General features: G+C 44.6%; 1 protein-coding gene across 2 annotated transcripts in view; it reads left to right on the top strand.

Annotated features, from left to right (window-relative positions):
• The first annotated feature begins 4,795 nt into the window (after nucleotides 1-4,795).
• The window catches only part of LOC138539841 (interferon-induced protein 44-like), a 354,668-nt gene continuing 348,802 nt past the window's right edge, over nucleotides 4,796-10,661 (top strand). Inside the window, exon 1 of one of the 2 annotated variants that reach the window (XM_069641638.1) lies at nucleotides 4,796-4,924. The gene's annotated coding sequence lies outside the window, so the exon portion shown is untranslated. The remainder of the gene's footprint in view (nucleotides 4,925-10,661) is intronic. The other variant, XM_069641639.1, reaches the window with a different exon arrangement.

The following is a 10,661-nucleotide window of genomic DNA, read 5'->3' as shown; positions in this document are numbered from 1 at the left end:
AGGCTCGGAAGAAGAGCCGGCAGAAGACCAGGCCTCGCAGGAAGGAGAAGAGGTCACAGAGGAAGAATGGGGAAAGCTTAGTGGGGGTAAAAGAGTGCGCAAGGAGAAACATCTCCAGGAGGCTCAAGAAGATATGTTTGATCCGGACAGCATCCGGAACCCAAGGTCCACGGAGTGGCTGCCATCCCCCCGAGTAGCACAATATAGGACAATAAGACTGCGCAAGGCGCTAGACAAGGAGGTGAGACAGCCCGAGACCCTCGAACTAGATCCAAAGATGTTGACCTTCATGTCGAAAACAAGCAAGGACCCCCGCAAGGGTATTGACAGGTCATGGAGGAGCTGTCAGGAGAAAGTGTTGGACTTAGCAGGACCACTCGCTAAGATCATGGACCTAGCAGAGAGGGCAAAAGATACCGGGGAGGAAGTAGACCCTGACGCTCTCGCCGGCTGGGCTCAGAGAGCAGTCTGTCTCCTCGAGAATGCAAACTGCGTAATCGCTTCGGAAAGAAGAAGGGATCTGCTGCTGAAAATAGACCCGAAACTCAGCGACCTGGCATTTTACGAAACAGGTGAAGGAGCCCAAGGACTCCTCTTTGGAGAAACCTTTGGGAAGGAGATGGGCCAATTCGTCGGAACCTACACATCGCTAGAAAAAGCACAGGCATCTATCCGGAAAATATTCCCAAGCAGAGTTTTTAAGGGACCGGCCGCTTCAGGGGTCGCGCAGCTGGTCGCAGTCAGGGAGGCAGGAGACCCCTGAATCCCAGAGCACAATACTGGGAAAATAAACAGCAGGGCACATTCTTCCCATCCAGAGGGAGATTCCCGAGAGGCCGCAGGTCCAGAGGATCAGGACGAGGACAAGGATTTACACCAGGTGAGAGCAATTCAGTATCCCTCAGTAGGAGGGAGGACGTGCATATTTTTAGAGAATTGGCGCAGGCTTTCAAGCGATTCCTCGATATTGCAAAACGTTAGAGGTTTGCAGCTAGATTTCATAGAGACCCCAGTCCAGCTGAGCAGGCCACAGAGTCAGAGTGTAGTGCAAGCAGAGCAGGAATGCCTAGACAGCGAGCTAGCGCAGTTAGTCCAGAAAGGGGCTATAGAGAGATGTGAAGCAACCCCAAGGTTTGTGAGCAACATGTTCCTAGTGCACAGGAAAGAAAAAGTGCACCCTGTTATAAATCTCAAGGAGCTGAACGGATGGTTCATATATCGACATTTCAAGATGGAGGGCATCCATCAGCTCCGAGACTCCCTGAGAGAGGGAGACTGGTTGACGCGGCTAGACTTGAAGGACGCGTACCTTACAGTCCCAGTACTCAAGGAGTACAGAACGTTCCTAGCTTTTCATTGGCAAGGACAATTCTGGCAATTCAAGACAATGCCATTCGGGCTTGCATCTGCACCCTGGGCATTCACGAAACTGATGAAGCCAGTAGCCGATCAGGGAGAAGGGTATCAGGCTGATTATCTACCTAGACGACCTCTTACTCCTAGCAGAAGATTGAGAGGTACTAGCATACCAGACGAGATGGGTGCAGGACTTACTAGGATCACTGGAGTTCCTTGTGAATATAGAGAAGTCAGATACCACGCCAGCGCACAGATTAGACTTCCTAGGGTTCGAACTAGATACCAGGAAGGTGACTCTAGAGCTTCTGGCTCAGAAGATAAAAGATATCAAAAGGGAAATCAGAGCGTGTTTGGACAAACAGCGAGTATCGCTCAGAGCCTTGGCAAGGATAGTAGGATTACTAGCAGCATCTATTCAAGCCATATTCCCAGGTCCCCTTCACTAGCGAGCACTGCAGAGATTGAGCACCTACAGCAGGGCTTGAGGTATCACCAGCAAGTGCCCCTGGATCAAGAATCAGTTACGGAGCTGGAATGGTGGTTAAAGAATATGGATGCCTGGAATGGGCGAGCCATATTCGGAGACAGACCGGATCTGATAATACAATCAGACGCCAGCCGAAGGGGCTCGGAGCCAGATGTGGGAGTCTGGAAACCGGAGGCAAGTGGAGCGAAGAGGAATTTCGCCTTCACATAAACTGTCTGGAGCTCCTAGCAGGATCGTTTGCGATCAAGGCATTCACAAAAGGAAGAGTAAAATCATGCGTTCTGCTGAAAATGGACAACATATCGGCAGTACGATACATAAACAACATAGGAGGGACGAAGTCCAAGATGCTGGCGGAGCTAGCGAAGGACTTTTGGCATTTCTGCCTACACTCGGAGACGTCGGTGACGGCAGAGTACCTGCGGGGGACACTGAACGTGGTGGCAGATTGGAACTCACGATATCTAACAGACTCCAGCGACTGGAGACTGGATCCGACAGTGTTTCAGATTCTGAACGTGAGATGGGGGCCAGTGCACATGGACCTCTTCGCGTCCCGGCTCAATGCTCAGACGAGCCACTACTTCAGCTGGAGGCTGGACCCGGGAGCGCAAGGGACCGATGCTTTCCTGCAAGATTGGTCAGGAGGACCTCATTACGCTTTTCCTCCCTTCGTGATGTTGAGCAGAGTTCTAGCGAAATGTCGGAGGGAGAAGGCGGAGTTGATTTTAGTAGTACCATTGTGCAAGTGGCAGGTGTGGTTCCCAACGTTGATGGACCTAGCAATAGATCTACCCAGAGTGCTCCCCGAAGGAGAGTGACTGCTCACGGACCCAGCTGGGTCGTGTCATCCTCTGAGAGTGAGAAAAACACTCCCGCTAGCCGCGTGCAGGATATCAGGAAACATTGGGCACTGCCAGGAATTTCGGCGCAAGCTGCAGAACTTATCGCTGAATCCTGGGCTCCATCCACTAGGAGGAGCTATGACAAAGCTTGGGCAAAGTGGACAAGCTGGTGCAAAGGGAGAAGTGTTCATCCCGTTTCAGCACCTTTAGTGGAAATACTGAACTTCTTAGCAAATTTATTGCAGAACAGGAAGAGCTTTCCGTACGATAGGAGTGTAGAGGTCAGCGATCTCAGCGGGGAATCTGCCAATTGAAGGCGGCACAGCAGGAGGACATCCTGCAGTAGTGAGGCTCATCAGAGGAGCGAGATACAGAGTACCCCCAGAGCCCAGGTATAGTACAATGTGGGATGTGTCAGCAGTACTGCGTTTATTAGAGGGCTGGCCGGCAGATATGTACCTTTCCCTTAAGCAGTTATCAGGGAAGCTATCAATGCTGTTATGCCTAATTTCATGCAAACGGGTGTCAGACGTAAAGGCTCTGGAGATTAACAGACGGTCCTTCGGGCCGGATGGAGTACCCTTCTCTATAGTCAGGAGAACTAAGACAGGGATGACTATGGTCCATTACCCCTATTTTCCGAGTAATACCAAATGGTGCGTAGCAAGATGCATTAAAGGGTACGAAAACAGGACAGCAGAGAGCAGGGCAATAAGTACCACACAGCTGCTAATAGCGCATAGGAAGCCTTTTCACACAGTTATTTCAGTTACCATCGTAAGATGGGTCAAGGAGATAATACAAGCTGCAGGTGTGAAAGTTGGTGTGTATGGAGCACATTCAGTGAGAGGAGCAATGGCTTCTAGAGCCGTGATGGCAGGGGTACCATTAAGAGAGATCATGCTAGCGGCAGACTGGTCGAGTGATCGTACGTTTAAAGAGTTTTATTTTAAACCAACAGAGTCTAGCACAAACTGTGTTGGGGAAGCTTTGAACAAGCATAATGCTCGCCTCCAGTCTTGTCATAGAATGAAGATTACCCCTGCTATCTGCGCAGGGAGTATTAATTCTATTAAAGACTAGTAGGCGAGCATTAAATTCCCACCCAAGTATGTACTGTCTAAGAATGTATTGTATTATGTAAATGAGTATGCTACATAGACACCACCCTAAAATCTTCCGTTGTATGTTTCATAGGGGAAGATCAGAAGAATAGATGAAGGCAGAGTGAGGAGCAGAGTAGCTCAGGAGACCGAAAGAGTACCGGCAGTTGAGTTGACAAGTTCAAGGAATACTTTGCACCGTTAGCGAGGAACAGTTATGGAGTTTTGATGGACTTTTCAGAGCGAGTAAAAGCATAGGAGGAGTCAAGGCACAGGAAGTGGGTTGTGACTGGATAAAAAGAGATGGACTACAGAGACTATTGGGTTTTGTAGTTTGGAAAAAGAAAAGTTACTGTTGAGCACTTTTCAGAGTTTTTATATATAAGTTTGTTGAACTGCTGAAGAGTAGTAATAAATGAAGTTGAAGCATAATGCTCACCTCCTAGTCTTTAATAGAATTAATACTCCCTGCGCAGATAGCAGGGGTAATCTTCATTGCCGTTTAAACTATTATTTTGGACATTTCCTTTGATCAGAGGTCAACTGCCAGCAGCGCCCCTTCTAAGCCCTGCTTCCTCAGACAACACCCCCCCCAAACTCCACCCCGGCCCTCATCCCCCACCAACATTTTTCCATTTCCACCACTGAGGATACCATACAACACATGCGCTCATACAGTGTGAGAGATGTTTTGCACACCAAAGGCCATTCGATACTACCTGACTTACCATTTAATTGAACATTCGAGCAGTGAAATAACTGCTCCTTGTAAATCGTTCCAGTAGTATGTGTTAAACCTGTTGCAGCAGATAAACGCACGCCTCCATATTACACTACAGGGATCTTGGAGCGCTGGTAAAATATTACTCAGGTTAATTACCAGTAGATCTGCCTCTGTGTTAATGCCTTCATAAAGATGACCATACATAATTCTGACGCACTCTTGTTCCAACAAACGGTTAATATTTGTCAGGCAGACTGTGATTTCCAGACCACATCACGCCCCTCCTTTCATGCCACTTTCTATTCCTGGTTCCAGGCCACGTCACGCCCCTCCTTTCATGCAACTTTCTATTCCTGGTTACTTTTGAGCGCCGAGACTGAACGGAGAAGAGGTGCATTTAGGAGAAGTAAGGGGATTCTTTGTTTTATAAACGGTTAAGGCGTTTCTGTTTTACACCTATGCCATATGTTCAAATATAACAACCGCCTCAGCTCCGTCAGCGTTAAAGGGTTGGAGGAAGGCTGGTCTTGTATAATTAGAGAATCACACCCTTTAACGTGTCCCTCTCGGTTTCAGGCGTGTCTACCCCAAATACAATAAGGATTCTCTTTCTCGATAATCGATGTTCATATGGCTATTTTGACAGCATCGTGATACTTATGTTATGATAAAAGAATGTGTGAAACTAGTTGGCTGCGGCATTTAGCCATCAGCTCTAAAACGTGCACTCAAATTGTAGGGTCTGTAGCGAGTCGATCGGGGTCTGACTCCGGTTACATGCTTTGGAACAGTGGTGAAAAGTTCTGCACTTGGAAGCCAACTTTAAACGAAGCCACCTCCAGCTAAAACGAAGTATATACTCACTTGGAAAATACATATCTGTAAACCTTTCAAAACCAAAATGAACGTATCTTTCAAAGCACTTTGGGTAAATAACATTGGTTTAAATGATGGTTGGTTTACAATCATCCACGTTTTTAGGAGATGACTCCGCCAAAGGACATTGGGGCAGTACAGTCGCACGGTGTGCGTTTTTAAGCTATTGGGGTCATAAGATCAGTCAACAAGTCAATACGCATAATATTATGTATGGATGGATGTTTATGTACAATGTGTAAGGTTATGCACAGTCGGAGGTAGGGACGCATCAGGGCATTTCAATCTTTATAGTTGAAAGGGGCCTTAGGAGGGCCCCCGGCAGCAAATGCCCCCATGTTGCCAATCAGCAGTCTTATAACAGCAACATATTCCTTTTTAGATGACTTAAATTCCGGGGCTTTAAATGTGCGCTTTGCAACGCCCGCCTTTCAAGCTGCGTTTGCTGGAGACCTTCCAGCTGGCACTTCAGGGTATACAGAAGTGTTATCACCTCGTGCCTGTAAACACTGGTTCCGCCACTTGTTGACAAAGAAAGATGTATGGGTATTTAATATGTTTCATCTCCATGCAGGCTGGGTTGGGATAATTGGCGGTTTTTAACCCCTGGCTGCATTTCTTTTTATCCAGTATAGTGTATGCACCGCACAGTTGCCTCAGGCTGTTTCCGTCCAAGCAAGGGGGGCGGGGCACAAATATGATGTTGCAATGGGCTCCCACACATCTTCAGCCACGCCTAGCATGAGGGTGTGTGCAGGTGCTGAATGCATATTTGCGTTATGAGGTTGAGCGCGTCTCTTGCTTTCCATGGTTTTCATATTATTTCCCATACATTGTCCAACCAGGTTCATACAGCGGTGCTTCATTTGTTTGTTTCTTAGAACTTTCAGTAATTGGATGCTCTGCAATTTCCTTTCGATTATCTCTTCACGTGGGAAGATGCAAGCCAGCTCTTGGTTTGTTTCAAAACCTGTCTCCTAAAAAAGAAATGCAATCAGCAGACTGCCAGTGCTTTTGACTTAATCTTCGGAGCCATATGAACACTTACAATACATTTATTACAGATACACCTGGACCTCCGTTCACTCGCCTCTGTGATATGCAGTCATGTGCCTATAATGTTTATTAAAGCAAGAGCATAACATGGAAGCAGTGCCTAGAAGTAAAACATTGAAAAGGATGTAAAAATAAAAATAGCTCAAGATCCTATGTGTGTTATTTTGAAGGCCGGCATTTACCTGCTTTTATGCTGTACAGATCTCACTCCCCACCCATGACTGGCTTGCTGAAAATCCAGCCAGACCCGTTTCCTTGCCTGCAGCCCTAGCAAGAATGCTTCAGTACATTTACAAAGACTCGCCCATTTTACTAACATCTGAAACAATTTCCCTAAGCGACTCTTTAGACATGTTGCAGCCTCTGTGCCAGAGGCGTTGCTAGGGGGCGGGGGAGGGGCTAAGGGGGCTATGGCCCCTGGTCTTTTAGTTGTAGCCCCGGGTAGAATCTCAGGAGCTACAACCAAAAAGCTAGCTAGCCCCCAGTCCCGACAGTTCTGACATTAGCGTAGCCCCGGGTCTTTTCCAGACCTAGCAAATCCCCTGCTCTGTGCCTTTCGTACTCTCGAGACATGTCCGCTCATTGTTTCATATGAGGCTAAACCACTTTATGGTGATCTGCATCCTTTAGCTCTGTCTGTCCTGGTTTGATAAAACTATATATAAAATAGTGTTGCTCTATAAGGCAATCTTACAGGGAGCAAAAATAAATGTTTTTGGCTTATTTGCATAACCACAATGCATTTCTCAATGTCTCTGAACTGGGTGATGCGTGCAGCAGTGGGTTGGGCTTGTTAGCTGAACCGTGCTATTCTACTCTCCTACCATAACTTCGATGGTGTAAGATTTGCCTATGTTCAATGAAAACACTTTCTTAAAAGGATGTTATGGTTAGGTTTACTTTCCAACCCAACAATATGAATAGTGGAAGTTTAGAAATGTATCTTATTCACTGCCATTGCTCAGGCTACACTCGGCACCTTTCTATTTTTTTTAGCCCTTCTGTGCCATTGCAGAATGGCACCAGCCATATGCAAATCAGTCTTGGTCCTGCTTCTAATGGGAGAAGTCCATCCCGAACTGCTAGACCACGTCCCCCCTGCACAGAAACACAAACCTACACATGCATGTTTGGGCTTTGTTAGGCCTTATCAATGAGGTGCAGCTTTGTTCCATATGGTACATTGAGCAAGGGATCTACGTCTGGCAACACCCTCTCTCACTTGGGGAGACAAACTACAATTAAAAAATGTGATCGGTTCATGATTATGAATTCATTTTAACCACTGGAATTGTTCTGGGTTAACCTCCACACCATCATTCTTTAGCCCATCTCCGTGCATTGGTAAATTGGACCATGGTTAAAATGAACTCAACACCAGCTAGCCATCAACGTTCTGCTTTGCTGAAGTCACCCGGAGTGGGATGGGTAAACCCAGAATTAGGTCCTGAGCCCGCTGGGCCTAGAGACGTAAGCTGCACCTCTGACGACACCCAATGAGAGCTAAACATGTGGGGTTGTTTGTGGTCTCGTGCAGGTTGGACTCTTCCCTTTGGGGTGGAACAAAGCTTGATTTTATATATGGTCGTTCAGCTCCTTTGGTGGGTAGGCCAGCTGAAAAATGTTGGTTTGGAGTGTTGCCCAGAGCAAACCCTGTGGTAATGATACATTCAAAACCTTCCAGTCATCAACCTTCTGTTGTGCGCAGGTTTACTTTTCAAACACCATTGAAATTCAGTGAAAAAGCTTTGCGGAAGACACATTATGGTTGTAACGCAAAACAATAAAACCCCAAATTGATCCATTATGGCTGTAAGAGCAACCTTTACTAGGCCACCAGCATCAGAAAACAACCATATACATTATTTTCTGATAGGTTATCATTCAAATATAGGAAATCTGGCACACTCCTATTCTATTCTTAATAAATGCCTCTAGGAGAAAGGCACAACTAGAATCAAATCAATGAGGACTTCCATAAAATATAACAGCAATTTGTAACATGATACTGATCACAGATCTTTATGTTTGACAAATAGATCTCTGATAAAATAGGATGTAGGCTTGAACTAGGAGTATGTAATGCATATTGGGCCTAGTGCTCATTGATGTTTCTGAACACGTACCCTAATGTTGAAGTGTTTGTGTGACAGAATGGCCATCCGGTGAGGTCGTCACAGATCAAGCTTTTTTTATTTTTATTAATTTATAATTATGTAGGTAATTCTGTTTTTGAAAAGAAGGTCTGCTAATCAGACACCCCTTTCTTAAATGCTGCTTGGCAAAGTTATAGTGCATGTACAAAAAGAGGTGCTTGACACACAGTCCCGATCAACTAAGTTATGTAAATCACATAAAAGACACATTATCTAGGACTGGATTACAATGATATACAACCATTTAGAAATGTATAGTCATTTAGAAACCAATTCGTAAAGAGGGTAGACACAACACCGTTCATACAAGTTTTTAGAAGAATATGAAAATATTAACTTAATGCATTTTTAATGAAAAATCAATCGTGCAGACATCAAAGAATTAATAAAAAAGAGTTGGGTTCAAACATGTGTATGTAAAAATATCAATTTAAAATCTGTGAATTAATCACCCCACTAATCAAATATGTGACAAAATTGATATTGTGTGAAAAAAGTCAGTTATCCAATCACATTAATTTTATGATGTTTACAATATCAACAAACAGTGTTTAAGCTCCTTCAAGAGCTAGATATTCAGACTGCCCTCTTGTTTTGTATGGCCTTCATCAGGACTTAATTAACTTCCCTGCACTCAATGAGTCCCATATAGTCAATTCCATTTGAGAGCAAGTCTAAAATAAAATAAACATACTAATTGCTACTCAAGCTCACCCCCATTGTTTAGTTTTAAGACCTGAATTCATTCTAAGAAATGAATCACACTCACTGAGTAGTAATTGAGAACTCAACTTTTTTCTTCCTTTATGATGTTATTCTTTGAGAGAGCCATATCGCAGTCATTAATGCGAAATATCTATTATAATCCCTCTAGTCCATAGTACATAATCATTCATCAAAACACCTAATACCTCAACAACCTTGAATGCGGTAGGTTGGTAAAAACGTGCCTATCAAAATGTCCAACCACTATCAACGCTAAATAGCACTTACCACCGAAAACAAAATAAATCAATTGAAACCCCTAGTTAATAGGGTTTTTATACATTATAAGATTACAGTGATATTTCATTAAATTAGATTAAACTCAACTGACTTTAGAGCAGGGTCGACTGGGACAAGAAATAGGCCCGGTTACCCAAAAAAAAAGTGGCACACCCCTTGCCTCATGACCCTTGACCTCTGATGACATCACCAGAAGTGATGACATTTGACCCCACCCCAGAGTGACATCCCGGGAAGCGATGAAACACAACCATTCAACCCTTGACCAAACAGGAAGTGGCATCAAATAGCATTGTTTCTAAGTACACTACGAAAAATATGGTTATGATTTCACTAATGTGCTATACATTTCATACAAGAATGGATCACCATATGTATGTGCATAGATCCATGGTGTCAAATTACTGTGAATCCAAGGAGAAGTCCAAGGCCAAATGATTATGTTATTGTATAGCACTTACGCTTAACCTCTTTTTTCATAGGAAAAATATGCATACAATATCATCCAACATGTGTTGGTACTCATTTATTGACCTAAGAAGGATGAAAGGCTTTTTGAAAAAAAAAAAAATTTCAAAAACAAAATATTTTATTTCATTTCTTTTCCCCAAACCGGCCCAGGCATGGCCAGAAACCGGACCCCAATCCCCAGGGATGATTTCGGCCCGGCCACGGGCCAAAAGGCCCAGCAGCCAATCCGACCCTGCCTTAGAGACCTTCATTTCTTCTCAGCGATTCATGTATTAAACATCACCAAGTGTTCATTCTCTTGCTTTAAAAGCCCTTAATGGCTGTCTTTAGTCACATGTGGTGAACCCCCCTCCATTTAGAATCTCTTCACTAATACACTAACTCACAGGTAAGGTAGGATACAAGCAAGCTACCAATTTGTAACTCTTCAGGCCTCTTTGTAATAGTGGAATTTCATTGGTTAGATTGCCACCATTTACAGAGGTCTGTCAACAGCTAGATGGTGCAAGCAAGCAACTAACTCTTGAGGCCTTGTTACAATAGTGGTGAGTTCATTAGTTTAACCGCCACTCAGGCCTC

The sequence above is a fragment of the Ambystoma mexicanum genome, chromosome 1q (genome assembly GCF_040938575.1).
Source record: "Ambystoma mexicanum isolate Mex_15411 chromosome 1q, UKY_AmexF1_1, whole genome shotgun sequence".
Lineage (NCBI taxonomy): Eukaryota > Metazoa > Chordata > Amphibia > Caudata > Ambystomatidae > Ambystoma > Ambystoma mexicanum.
The sequence above is the reverse complement of the archived record's forward strand: the minus strand, read 5'-3'. Positions and strand labels throughout refer to the sequence as shown.